This window comes from Danio rerio, chromosome 9 (genome assembly GCF_049306965.1).
Source record: "Danio rerio strain Tuebingen ecotype United States chromosome 9, GRCz12tu, whole genome shotgun sequence".
NCBI classification, from domain to species: Eukaryota; Metazoa; Chordata; class Actinopteri; order Cypriniformes; family Danionidae; genus Danio; species Danio rerio.
The window spans coordinates 35,400,341-35,413,186 of record NC_133184.1 but is presented as its reverse complement, the minus strand read 5'-3'; the positions used below and the strand labels follow the sequence as shown (position 1 = coordinate 35,413,186).

General features: G+C 34.9%; 1 protein-coding gene across 1 annotated transcript in view; it reads left to right on the top strand.

The window, feature by feature from the left end:
• mao (monoamine oxidase) overlaps positions 1-12,846 on the top strand; it is a 65,159-nt gene that overhangs the window by 3,368 nt on the left and 48,945 nt on the right. The gene's annotated exons all lie outside the window — the stretch shown is intronic.

The window sequence follows — 12,846 nt, the reverse complement described above, 5'->3', positions numbered from 1 at the left end:
TGTTTCTCAACAGTAAAACTCAATCATAACCAATAATTATGTCCACCTGTTTGACTTGACATTGATAGAGTTTCTCTTCAGTGTTTTGGCTTTGACATTTACATTACACAATATGGAATTTTCACCAGCAGGGACCACGCCACACTAGACTTTAGTGTTGTGATGAAAGGTATAGTAAGGGAACGGTGGGATGAAGGAGAAGGGAAGTAAGAGGATAAACAGTGTAGATAGGTAAGTTGATCGGGCGTCCTACGATGATGCCCAGAGACTCAGAGTGGGGGTACCATCTCTGTAATATTTTGGTAGAGTTAATGGACCCCCTAATTCAACCCAAGATGGAAGAGAGGGTTGTAAGTTTAGTAATTGGAAGTGAGAAAAATGAGAGAGGGAGGCTAGGTTTGAGAGATCGAGAACAATAGTGCAGGAGGGCTGGTCAGCCTTAAATTAGTTGTTAGGGGGTAGGTGATTGGTTAAGGAGACAAAGTGAGGTGTGGTACTGCTGCCAAACCTTTGTTAACAACTTAATTCAAGTAAAGTGAAGTAAAGGAGTAAAGAACTTTTATTGTCGTTGTAGTTATACAATGAAATTTGTTTGGTAACACACAGAGACCAGCAGCAATATAAAAAGAGAGAAAACAAACAATAGACATAATACTAAAATATAATATGCAAGATAAAATATACTAAATGTAATAAGTCACATAAAACAAACAATAGACATAATACTTAAAATATAAGATGTAAGATAAAAAATACTAAATGTAATAAGTCACAGTATTTACATTGTGGCAAATGAGTGCAAACATGATACCATCGTGTCTCCCTGTAGCCCAATAATGGTTAATAATTTGTTTTATATTTTTGCAGTGAATATTATATACATTATGCAGTGGTATTTGATTATAGTTTTCAGTTTATTTAACTGAAAACTACTGTTATGTACATGAAAAACCTGATAAGCTGTTTATTTTAGTTTTATCTTTTGCTATATTGCATAGGTCTCAAACTCAATACTGGTTAAAGCTAAACTATGCAGAGCTGTGGTCCTCCAGGAATTGAGTTTGAGACCACTGCTATATTGTATGTATTTTGTATTGTATTTTGCTTGTAGACTTTTTTTTTTTTTTTTTTTTTTGCCAGTGCTTTTTTTACTCAACACATCATATTTCAACTTGTCCCGAAATCATGAAGAGCACCCCTATTGAAAACAATTGGTTACACCATGGGAATTGATGCCACAAAATACATGGAAGTAATGCAGTATGAAGTAATAAATTACCTTAAGGATCCAGTGCTAGTTTTGACGCCTTTGTGTATTGGGAAAATTTAATTTTATTCAAAATATTTAATTCCATTCCACTATGACTGTAAGGGCTAAATTTACAGTTTGATTAGATTGATTACAAGCTGGATTTACTTAACAGATTTACAATAGTATAATACCCCTTTCTAATCCTTGATCAGTGTTGATGCAGAAATATTTATTATATATTTACAATTACCGTTTTGGATGTTAACAGGCCTTAACCAAGACTTTCTAGACTACAAACCAAGGTTTATTGTCTTAATAATAAATTACATTGTGACTTAATTAGCCATGGGACGGTATAAGTTTCTGACTGTATAATAACCTTGGATAAAAACACTACACGGTATTACTGCTCTAAATTATGTTCTTTTTAAATGTCTGGGTAAAAAAAAAACTTTTTCCCCCACAATATATTATAATTTAGGAAACATTTATAATATTTTGGATCAGTAAACATGTCTGGCTAAATAATTCAAATAAATCTTCTGCTGTCTTCATTAGTTTCAAAAACACAGATTACTTTACAACACATAAAACCCCCTACATATACCAGTGTTTCCTCTAGGATTTTTTTCAGCTGTGGCGGCAGACTCTGTTGGGCATTATACACAGATCTACCACTACATGTGGCGTTATTTCATTGACAAATGTCATGGGCGCAGTATTAAGTCGAGAACCCATTCATATAATAGCCTACGAGCATGTCAATCTCTGCTTGAGCGCCGATTTCCTCTGTGCACAAAAGGTCTTGCGCGATCTAAAATAAACGCTGCTAAAGTGCAATTTAATGCATTTATGTAACGAGTATATCTCTAACATTTAATAGATTTGCTAGGAATATTTATGGATGTCTTCAATAGACTTACAGAGCGGCATTAACGCGTCCTGAAGTAAAGTGAAACGGCCATAAACTCCAGCAAGTTAAAGTCATTGTTTGCAGAACCACAGACCTTTATCTATAAATAAAATGTAATTATGGAAACTGTGTTCATCATAACTGATATCTACGTTGTGTTTGCTGGCCTCACGCATCACGAACCTGTCAGTCAGTCTGTCAGCACGTCACCTTAAAGGGTTAAACAAAGAACACGCAGCAGTACTACTGTTACAGAAAAGTTTGCACTGTTATAATTCACTTACCTTTCAATATGTTTTTGGTGCGATTTACAACCCGCTGTTTAAAAAATGACCGAATGTTTTGAATGAGAAGCTGTAATGTAGCCGTGGCGGGATGAATTTTGATGTGGCGCCCCGCCACAGAAGAATGAATGTAGTGGAAACCATGCATATACCATAGGAAAAGTATAACAGAAAAATTTTGCATTTTTAAAACCGTGACTTTCCAAACCGCAGTATGCCTTGAAACTAGTAATCGTCTTATGCCTAAACTTAATACTGTTTTTGTAATGCTAAAACATCTATAAGCAGTTGATATAGCCTCACATTCAAGTTCAAATTGCCACACCCGACTTACTTTAAAATAAGGCTGCTGATGGCTTAAACTTTGCTTCTGCACTAAACCAGTCATACTACTCAGGTTGAAAAAAAGCTAATGAATGTAATCAGTCACTATTATGTAACAAGGCCACACATGATATGCCATGGCCCCTGTATCAACCAATCCATTGCTATAAAACTGTTTATCAGCATCAGAACTTTGATTCCCTGCCAAGTTTCAAAGAGTCAGTGTTAAACAAACTGCACTTTTGAGCCTGTAAAATATTTTTGTTCATGCATGCATGCCATTTTACACGTTGTCAGCTGTGTGCGGCTAGTTACACATTCATTGCTTCACAGGTCAAAGTTGCAATGCAATTCCTGCAGTGGCATTCATGTTTCATGATATGCATGATCTGATATTGAACTTTTTTATTTTAGTTGTATAGACTGAGTGCACCTGACATAGGGATAGCTCACTCAAAAATGAATGTCTTCAGTTACTCACACTTATTTCAAAGTTGTTTGAACTTTTCTCTTCTGATGAACACAAAGGAAGATATTTTGAAGAATGTTGGAAACTGGTAACCATTACCCTCCATAGTATTTGTTTTTACTTCCTCGCCGCTGCCGTCACTGGCTTGCATGATTCGGGACCTGTACAGCTGTGCATATATGGATTTGCTCTTCAGCATTTGAACTCTGAGCAGTCAATATTAAATACACTGAACTGAACTCAACTGAACTTCAACTCTGAAAACTGGACTGACACTGTTTCAATTCACTATAATTTTCTATGTGAAGCTGCTTTGACACAATCTACATTGTAAAAGCGCTATAGAAATAAAGATGAATTAAATTGAATTTCATAGTATTTGCCAATGGTTACCAGTTTGCAATATTTAAAAAATATTATCATTTGTGTTCAACAGAAATAGGAAACGCATAAAGGTTTGAAACGACTTGAGGATGAGTAAATTGTTTAAATTGCCTTTAAAGTTGCTCCTTATGCAGATATTTTGCACCTGTTGACCTTAAAAGAAAACCAGGGCTTTCTTCTTATTCTATCTAAACCTCATAAAGTGTGTTGCCTCAGGGAGTTTTAATAATGACTCAGCACTCCCTCTAAATCCAATTACTATTTGCAAAGTCACTGGAGGTGCTCGGGGAGATGGCACTTTGGCAGAGGTGGTAAACAGAACTGACAACTCATTTTTATGCTGCCTGGGAACTTGCAACGGCAAATGTGTATATGTGTCTGTTGTCAAGCACCACAGGGGTTGTGTTTGACAGAGGAAAAACAACTGATGCCTTTCAGCTAAACAATATAAATGACACCTTTACTCTTGTGACCTGTTTTCATGGTCCCTTTTGTAAATACAGGCTCAATTTTATTTCCCCATGTTTATAATGTGAAGAAAAACACGTTTAAGTAGTGTTAGATCAGTGATTCCCAAAGTGGGGGCCGCGGAGATTGTCAAAAATCGAATTCATTTATTTAAACTATTAGAAATACCATATTTTATCCCTAACATACAGAAGAAAAAATAGTAGTTAATAGCATTAAAAAACAACAACATGCAAATAAAAAGGCATTAGACTTTTAATTTTTTTGCGACTTCTGCAGTGATTACGTTATATTAAAGGCTCAAATGCAGCACATTTTATAGCGCCAGGTTAAACTTTCTGACACCTTTACGGCACTCACGTATATTAAAAATAAATACAGGCCACAACTGAACATGGATGTTCTCCGAGTGGTGTTCTTCAAAATTAAATGATGAGTAGACTTGTGTGTGTGCCGTTGTGTGTAAGGTTTATAGATTTATAACCACCTCAGAGGATATTAAGGGTCGCGAGTCACTGGCATTGTTATTTTGAGGGTCGTGGGCTGAGAAGTTTGGGAACCCCTGTGTTAGATGAAAGGGTTCACCGAATGCATTATTGTATGGTAATGTATTATAATGCTCTGTTAATACTTCATTTTTGTTGATTTGATCACAAGTAGATGACAACATGTCAATAGGGTCATAAATGGTCAAGAGTGTTTACTTTCAACCACTTTCAGGGTAAGTCAAAATCAAATTCGAACAGTCACCAAGCCCATCTCCTCTTCACCCATTGCCCTAATTTGTTACCAAAACTAGGTATTCATACTTTGCTGCATTATACTGAAACACACAACATTTTACTCAACAGAATTGGAAAATTACTGTCGATACGATAGTCATGTTTCCATCCAAAGATGCTAATTCAATTTCTGCACAAAACTGGAATATCACATAAAACATTTGCGAATAAAGCACCATTTCTATCCAGCGAGTCCAAGAGAACAAAATAGTCACTTCCTGATAAACTGGCACCAAATATCAATAGAAAAATGAAAGTTGCTGTGATAGGAGAACGCCTTTTTTGTATATTACAACTTACTTGCGTCTTAGAACTCAAGTTTTATAAAACTGTTTGTTTATAATGGAAGAAAGAGACATGAAAATGAATCTTTGTCCAAGACTCATATCCATGTTGTCAAAGTAAGGAAATGTGCTCCTGCCACCTGCTCCACTACGTCCAAGTTTTTTTTTTTTCAGCCATGTGTTTTTTTGCTTAAGCCTCTTCCATTCATTACGCAAAATAGTACACAGTTTGTCAAATCCTTTTCAAATCATCTCCGCTTACAATTCTTAAAAGATTTGCGCGTTCCGCTGATGTTTTACATTAAGGATTGTTGTCACTTCTTTCTTGTATATAACATATAAAATATTTGAACCTCATCGGCCACCCAAACATACATGTTAATTTCTGCCATTTTTTAATCACATGATCTGTTGAAGCAAAATGCGCATGCTATAATTTATTAGTTTCCATTGGAGTTTATGCAAATTTTTTCTTACCGGATTAAAAGTTAATTCTACTCATTTCGCATAATTACTCATGATTTGTTTATGCGTATTTTCAAAATGTATGTGCATCTTGGCATTTCCATCCAGGGTTTTTTTTTAATGCAATATTCCAAAATAAGCTTAAAAATATGTGGATGGAAATGCAGCTATTTTTTGGAATATGAGTGACTGGCTATGTCATGATGCTACAATGTTGCTACAGATAGCAAAATTTAGCATTTTTTATTTTAGTAGGTTTTTTGAAAGCTTGACGGTAAAACACGAACACCGTTATCAATGTATTAAAACATATGCTTGTTTGTTGTGCATCTTACCTCCATGTGCAGCCATGCTGCTGTTATAGCTGTCATACTACTTCAACTCAGTTTCAAGGGCTATCTAGCCCTTCCCCTTAGCCCTACACCTTTAAGCTAATGAGAATTGGGACACCCCTACCCTTCACGTGAATGCACAAAACGAGGGGTAAGGGGAAGGACCAAGGGGTAGAATTGTGATTGAGCCTTGAAGTCTGCATGAATCATTTGATGATTGAACATTTTGGACTTTTGTTGTTGCAACGTTCTTTTTCTCTCTCTATGGCTCAGGTAGTTCTTTACTTGTTTTAAATGGCTTGCTTATAGCTGCAAAGAAGATGAATCTGGCACAAATTGTCTTGGGTATGTTGTTGTGATAAAATATTTTGTTTTCATTTAGCTGTTTTTACAGATCTCTCCCCTCTCTGTTATTGGTTGGAAAAAGAAGTAATCCATTCCATGAGCTAATTTTGCTTATTGCTGGTGTTATTGTCAGTGTACTTGATTAAGATATAAAAAGAGTAATGCATTTTTAGCACAACGCTTGCTAAATCAACCTGCTTGCTGAAAATTTTATGTTCATATCAAGCAAATTGAAAAAAAGAACGTTTTACATAATATTTACTTCACAATTTGTTCATTACATGTGCAAATAGCTATCAGAATCAGTTTGACAGTTGAAGAGACTGAGAAGCTGTTCAGATCAGAAAGGCATTAGGGAGTTGTTTTGTTCGGAGCTCTGGTACTGTAGTTCTCAGCAGCTGCTCTCATGGGGTGTGCAAGTGGAAGGAAGGAATTCCACATCTAATTGCGGAGACTGTTGACGCTTCCTGGTGAGTGTCCTGCTCTTGCTGAACAACTTTGACATTTTTACTTTGGAAATCAGCCAGGATAGTCAGGAAACATGCAGGTTCACAGGCGAATTGTGTGGAGTGACTGTGTGGGCCAGTTTTACAGCTTATTTTTGACTCAGTACATATTTCTTAAGGTGTGTTTGTGTAATAATAATGCTTTTTCAAGAAGTACAGTATTAAAAAATAATATTTACTTTGCAGCAAAAGTGATCACATTTGACAGTAAAAATCTTTATAATGTTACAAAAGGTTTCAAATACATTTCAAAATGCTGTTTTTAAAAAGAACACTCCACTTTGTTTAATTAATTAATTAATTAATTAATTAATTAATTAATTTTATTTATTAAAAAAATGCTTAAATCCCCTAGAGTTTATTTTAACATTTTTGAATTCATTTAACTGATCTTCCCCAGCAGGCAAACAATGTCATAATATGGTAATAATAGGTTAGATTCAGGTTGTAAAATTGTAGCCTGCGTCTAAGGACAATGTTATTTTTTTATGTCCAAAAACATCGTTAAATGACATTGATATTTGGTTGATATTAGGTTGTGTCAGAAAGTGACCAAAATCCAACATCGAGCCAACATCTTAAACCAACGTCATGTTGATGTCAAATACTGATATTCATCGTCAGGTATGGCAATCAAAATCTAAAGTCTGATAGTCATAGTGGTAACGTCCACACAACGTCAAGCTGCAACATCATTACATGTTGATATTTGGTTGTTTTTTTAGGTTGGACATTGGACATTGACGTTGACCTGATGTTGGGTTCTGACATCAACCCAATTTTCATTTTCCAAACAAAATCCATGTCCCCATGATGTTAGGGTACAACGTCAATCTTCAATCTTTATGTTTCAATAATTTTCCTATTTAAGGCTTGACTCTTTTGTAGTTGCATCTTGTACTAAGACTAACAAAAATGAAAAGTTGCTAAATGTCTAGGAACTCTACTCTTATTGCAGTGTAATAATCAAGGAACTTTAGTGCAATACCATGGCTGCACCAGGCACAATGAAAATAGTCCCCAGCACCAAACCCTACACTTGCACCACCAGTTATAATTGGTGTAATAAAGTTGATATTCTAATTTTGTGCATTAAATTTGCTACTTTGGTAAGAAAAAATTGCAGAAGATACTGTAAGTATAATTTTTTACAAATAAAATACATTTTTAAATACATTTAAAACATTTAAATTAAAATCAGTTGCTTATGGACAGAATGAGCTACAAACATTTGCATTGTTTTCTCAATGCTGTGCCCTCAGACATGCACAGTGGCTATGTTTCTTGTTCCTAAATATTTCCAACTCACAATAAAAGACTTCTAGTTGGCGTGTCGCTGCAATTTTCAAATGTCAACATCCTTTTGAAATGAAGGAAGCGGTGTTTATTCCAGCAATAAATACAGCTGTGGATCTGTAAAAATCAATGTAAACACAATTGCTAACATTGATTTTTAGAGCACGGCACATTTGGATGCATTTAAAATCAACAGTGCTTTAATTTTTCAAAATCTCCTGTAATCCTCTAGTGTAAATGTTTAAAACATCTGAACTTTGTTTTATACATGCTACATAATGTTTGTCGAGTGCTGAGGAAATACTTGAATACCTAAATGCCTTTGTCGTATTAGCTTGTATAAATAAACGTCATTGGCCTGTTTTTTTTCTCCTGCGAGCCGTGCAGAGAGGAGCCTGACTCCAGCTTGACTGGCTTCGTTATGCAACTTAAGATAATACCGCTCTGTTCCTCTCTTAGATGAACAACTGTCCTTGAGGTTGCCAGGAGAACATGCCATTTCGCTGATCTCTCTGTAATTGCTATTAAATAATGCATCCGAATGTCAATGTTCCAGCCTATCAGGGAAAGCAATTGCTCCTAGAAGAGCGTAAAACATCAAGCACTTCTCTCAATGTCACGTACGTGTTTTCGCCAGTGAATCCTCTTTCCATTGATATTTTTTTTGTATTTGTGCTTCCACCATATGAATAGATTGAGCTTGCTTTGATGGAGACAGAAAAATGGATTAAAGTTGCCATTTGCTATGTTTATGAGTCATAAATTTTTAAATCTATCTATTTGGATTGGTTTGATTGGCTTGAAATCATTTTAATTTCCTCTTTAAACATATCTATTACATCTGTATCAAATTGTAGTTGCAGTTACAACATAGGCTCATTCTAAAAAACGTAGCCCTTTATTCTGGAAATTGCGAATTATGTAGCCAGAGGTACGCATGCATGCATTCTGTCTTTAAAACAAACACTCGGTATGGTAGGATGTTGTTCCTTTTCTCGCTTACCAGCTGACCGCTTACCTCCATGTTGACAGCTTTTCTGCTGTTACCAGTTTGTCTGGTAGCTCGATGCGTACGTTGACAGACTTGACATGAGGCAGACTTGAGTTGACTGTCATGACGGGGTCCAAGTTCAGTAATAAACGGTTTCTAAAAGCAGATAAGACAAAAAACAGAAGCCAAAAAGTAAAATAAACAAATAAATAACAGAGTGAGACTGTGGTAAAATCTGTAAATGTTGTAAAAATCAGGGGGTTTTCTTTTTCTGGATTGCTTTTCAAAACACTCGGTTGGGCTTAGGGTGGGTGGAGAAATTGATCGATTGGTCAGTCAGTCAGTCGACAGCAGCCTCTGGTGGATATATATGAGAAAAGTAGGCACTAATGACACTCGCAAGATAAGTTTGAGATCTGAAAGAGCATACACAGCGGCCTCTGGCAGATTCGAGAAAACAAAAACTGGACAAAAACTTAGCTCCTGGGAAGTATTTTGCTCTCTCCAGAAATTTATATGGGAGTATATGTATTTCAGAAACATTTTAAATTGCTAAAGTACATTAAATGTATTTATTTTAATAAAATGTGAGTAACATCTGCCATTATACTTTATTTAGTTTGATCTTGCTCCATTTTATGAAAGTCTTTGTAGGAGAAACATTAATATGTGCATGTTTGTTTACAGTTTGAAGTACAGATGTGCTTCATCATTGCTGACATTATTGCAATGTCAGATTTGTCCAATATCATGCAGCTCTAGTGCATGATATCTTTAGGTTTCTCTTCAATTCTATGAAAGTAGTTAACTCTTTTATTATTATTATTATTATTATTATTATTATTATTATTATTTATTTATATTTTATTTTATTTAGGGTTAGGGTTGTTTTTAGTTGCACAATGCATATGCAATGTATTCTTAATGTATCAGTTATTTTTCACAGTAGTACAGATTTTTATTTGTTCTTAAAGTAGTTGTGTATGCACATTTTAATTTTACAAACTATAAAAGTTTAATAGTTTTGTATTTAATTTAATTTTGTTTATTGACATAAGAATCATTTCCTTGTTTGCAAGTTAACAAAACTTTTTACGTTACTTTTTTTGTGTGTTAAATGTTAAATGAGACACTTGCCAACGCTGACATTAGCATTTTAATTGAGAAATTCCTTGAGGGATAAACTGCAGGCCTAAAGGTGGCCCACGCCACCTTCAATTTACAGCTTGGTGTCTGTTAATGTGTTTTGATAATGTGATTAGACAATTACCACCACTGCTGACAGACAAGGACTCTTAAATGTGATTCTTCTTGGTTTGTATTGTAGGGTTTAATCAGGGTTGGTGTGTAAACAAAGCAGTTTGATTTAAACTGTTGAATGAAGGGTGATTTGTAATCTGATGTAATTCAAGACTTGACCTTTCCAAGAAACAAATCGCAACCTATTTTGGTGCAGAGAGAAAATGTATGTCTAAAGCGAATCAGCATTAAAGGATTAGTTCACCAAAAATTAAAATTGTGTTATTAATTACTCACCCTTATGCCGTTCAGCTCCCCTGAGATCTCTGCTCGTCTTGGTAACACAAATTAAGATATTTTAGATGAAATCCAGGAACTCTCTAATCCTTAATAGACAGCAATGGTCCAGAAAAGCAACCGATAACATCATCAAAGCATTCCATGTGACTTCAGTGTTCAACTGTAATCAAAACTCAAAAAAAAAAATGTTGTGCACCAAAAATATGTAAATATAAATAGATGTAATATATATATATATATATATATATATATATATATATATATATATATATATAAAACAAGTAAATATGATTTTGTTCTCATATACCTTACTTTCCTCATCAGGTTGTTAGGGTGCATACTGTATGGGCCATATGATGTATTGCCATTAGAGTCAGCAGCCAACATGCAAGCATTGCATTGCTTGTAGTAAACACTCACCCTGAAGTGATGCAAGAGACTTAAGCAAACAAAGCCCAAAACAAATGTTTTTGGGGTGTTTCTTAACTTATGTCATCTTATTTTAATGATTCTTTTTGGTTCCTATTCTGGGACCATCCCTTTCTATGGAGGATGAGGGATAGGGGTGAAAACCTACACTGGTCTCACGTTTCGGTTACGATTAGCATGCCATCGATTCGGTTTAATTTGTTATCTCGGTGCATTGGCAATGCTTTCCATACATAATTAGATTTTATCTTCAGAACACAAGAGTTTTTTTTTTATTAAATCTATAAATATATTAATATTTGTATATTATTTGTAATACAATTTTGACCTTTAATACAAGCAGTAAGATATATGAACTGTACCTTTAATTCGACTTGCTCAAAAAAAAAACACTCTTTTTGAATGTATCAAACAAAACTCCAATTCATGCACAGAAGACAACAGGAGCAGACAACTTTTGTTTTTCTATATGCTTAACTAAAATGTAACATTTGTCATTTTAAACTTAGTTTTAGTGCCCATTATTTGCTTGTTAGTCACAGGCAGCATACACTATGTGCATTAGTAGAAGAGTGTGTCATTCGTTTCTTACAGAACAAACTGATATGCTGCATAAGATCCAGATCAGGCCCATAAACTGGTATGTTGTTTGATTTACTTGCCTTTCCTTTAGTTTGATGTCCAATTGAAAACCCTAACCTTGTTATGTCATGTCAATTAGAGTAAGAGTGCACAGCAGATTCTTGTTCCCAGCCAATACAAGGAGGTAATAGGTATAGATTTACCTTTGCCAAGCGACTGCATCTTTATATGTACTGTCTCCATGGAAACCCCATCCACCCTCAGACTTTGTTTCCTTGTAAATGCCCCATTGAACCGGCATCAACAAAGGGTATGTCTAAATATGTTCTTTTATCTTAGGCTAGTTCTTGTAATTTTGAACCTGATAAAAGGAAATTTTTAGATCAAACATGCACTTATTGTTCATCATTAGCTTACCCTCGTCGACACATAATGTGCATGAGACTGAACATAATTTAGTGCCCCAATATACTCACAACAGAAGTAAAACTTGTTTGAAAATGCAGTGTTGTACTCAGAACAAACATCTAGACACCATAAACACTGTTGAGTATAATGTTTAAATGAAAATGTATGCTTTTGATCACAAAATAAGCACAGCAAAAATGACAGGCGAGAAAACAGCAGAAAAAGAAGCTTTAGATCATAGCAATATGGAAATATTTGCACAAGCTCTGCAGTTCAAAGGCATTATTCAATTCAATTTATTATGGTATTCATTGTGGACTCTTATGGTAGTTTGATTATAAAGTATTTTTGAAACTATAGACTTTGCATCACACATTGACCTTAAAGTAAGCCTAAAACTTAGTTTAAAGGCTTTCATATGCCTAAGGTTTTGTTGCTGTGCAAGCTGTTTACACATTGACACATTTACACATTGTATAGTTTAATTTAGATCCAGCAACTTAAGATAAAGAATAGTGTGGATTGGAGATTGGAAATGAACTGAGTATAAAGGCAAAGCAAAACAAAGAAAAGAAAACAGCATGCTGAAAGAGATCTGAATGTTGCTGTGACTTTTCCAGTCAGAGACAAGCTCTTTGATCTCCCAGAATGCTCTTCAAAGAAAGTTTGACCTTTTTATTCTGAGCGGTTCAACAATCCCATTGGAATCATTTCTCCCATTTCGTGGTGGATGTTAATCTGTTAGATGCTTTCAAGTGAAACTCAAGTCTTTTTTAAATAATTAAACTGAATT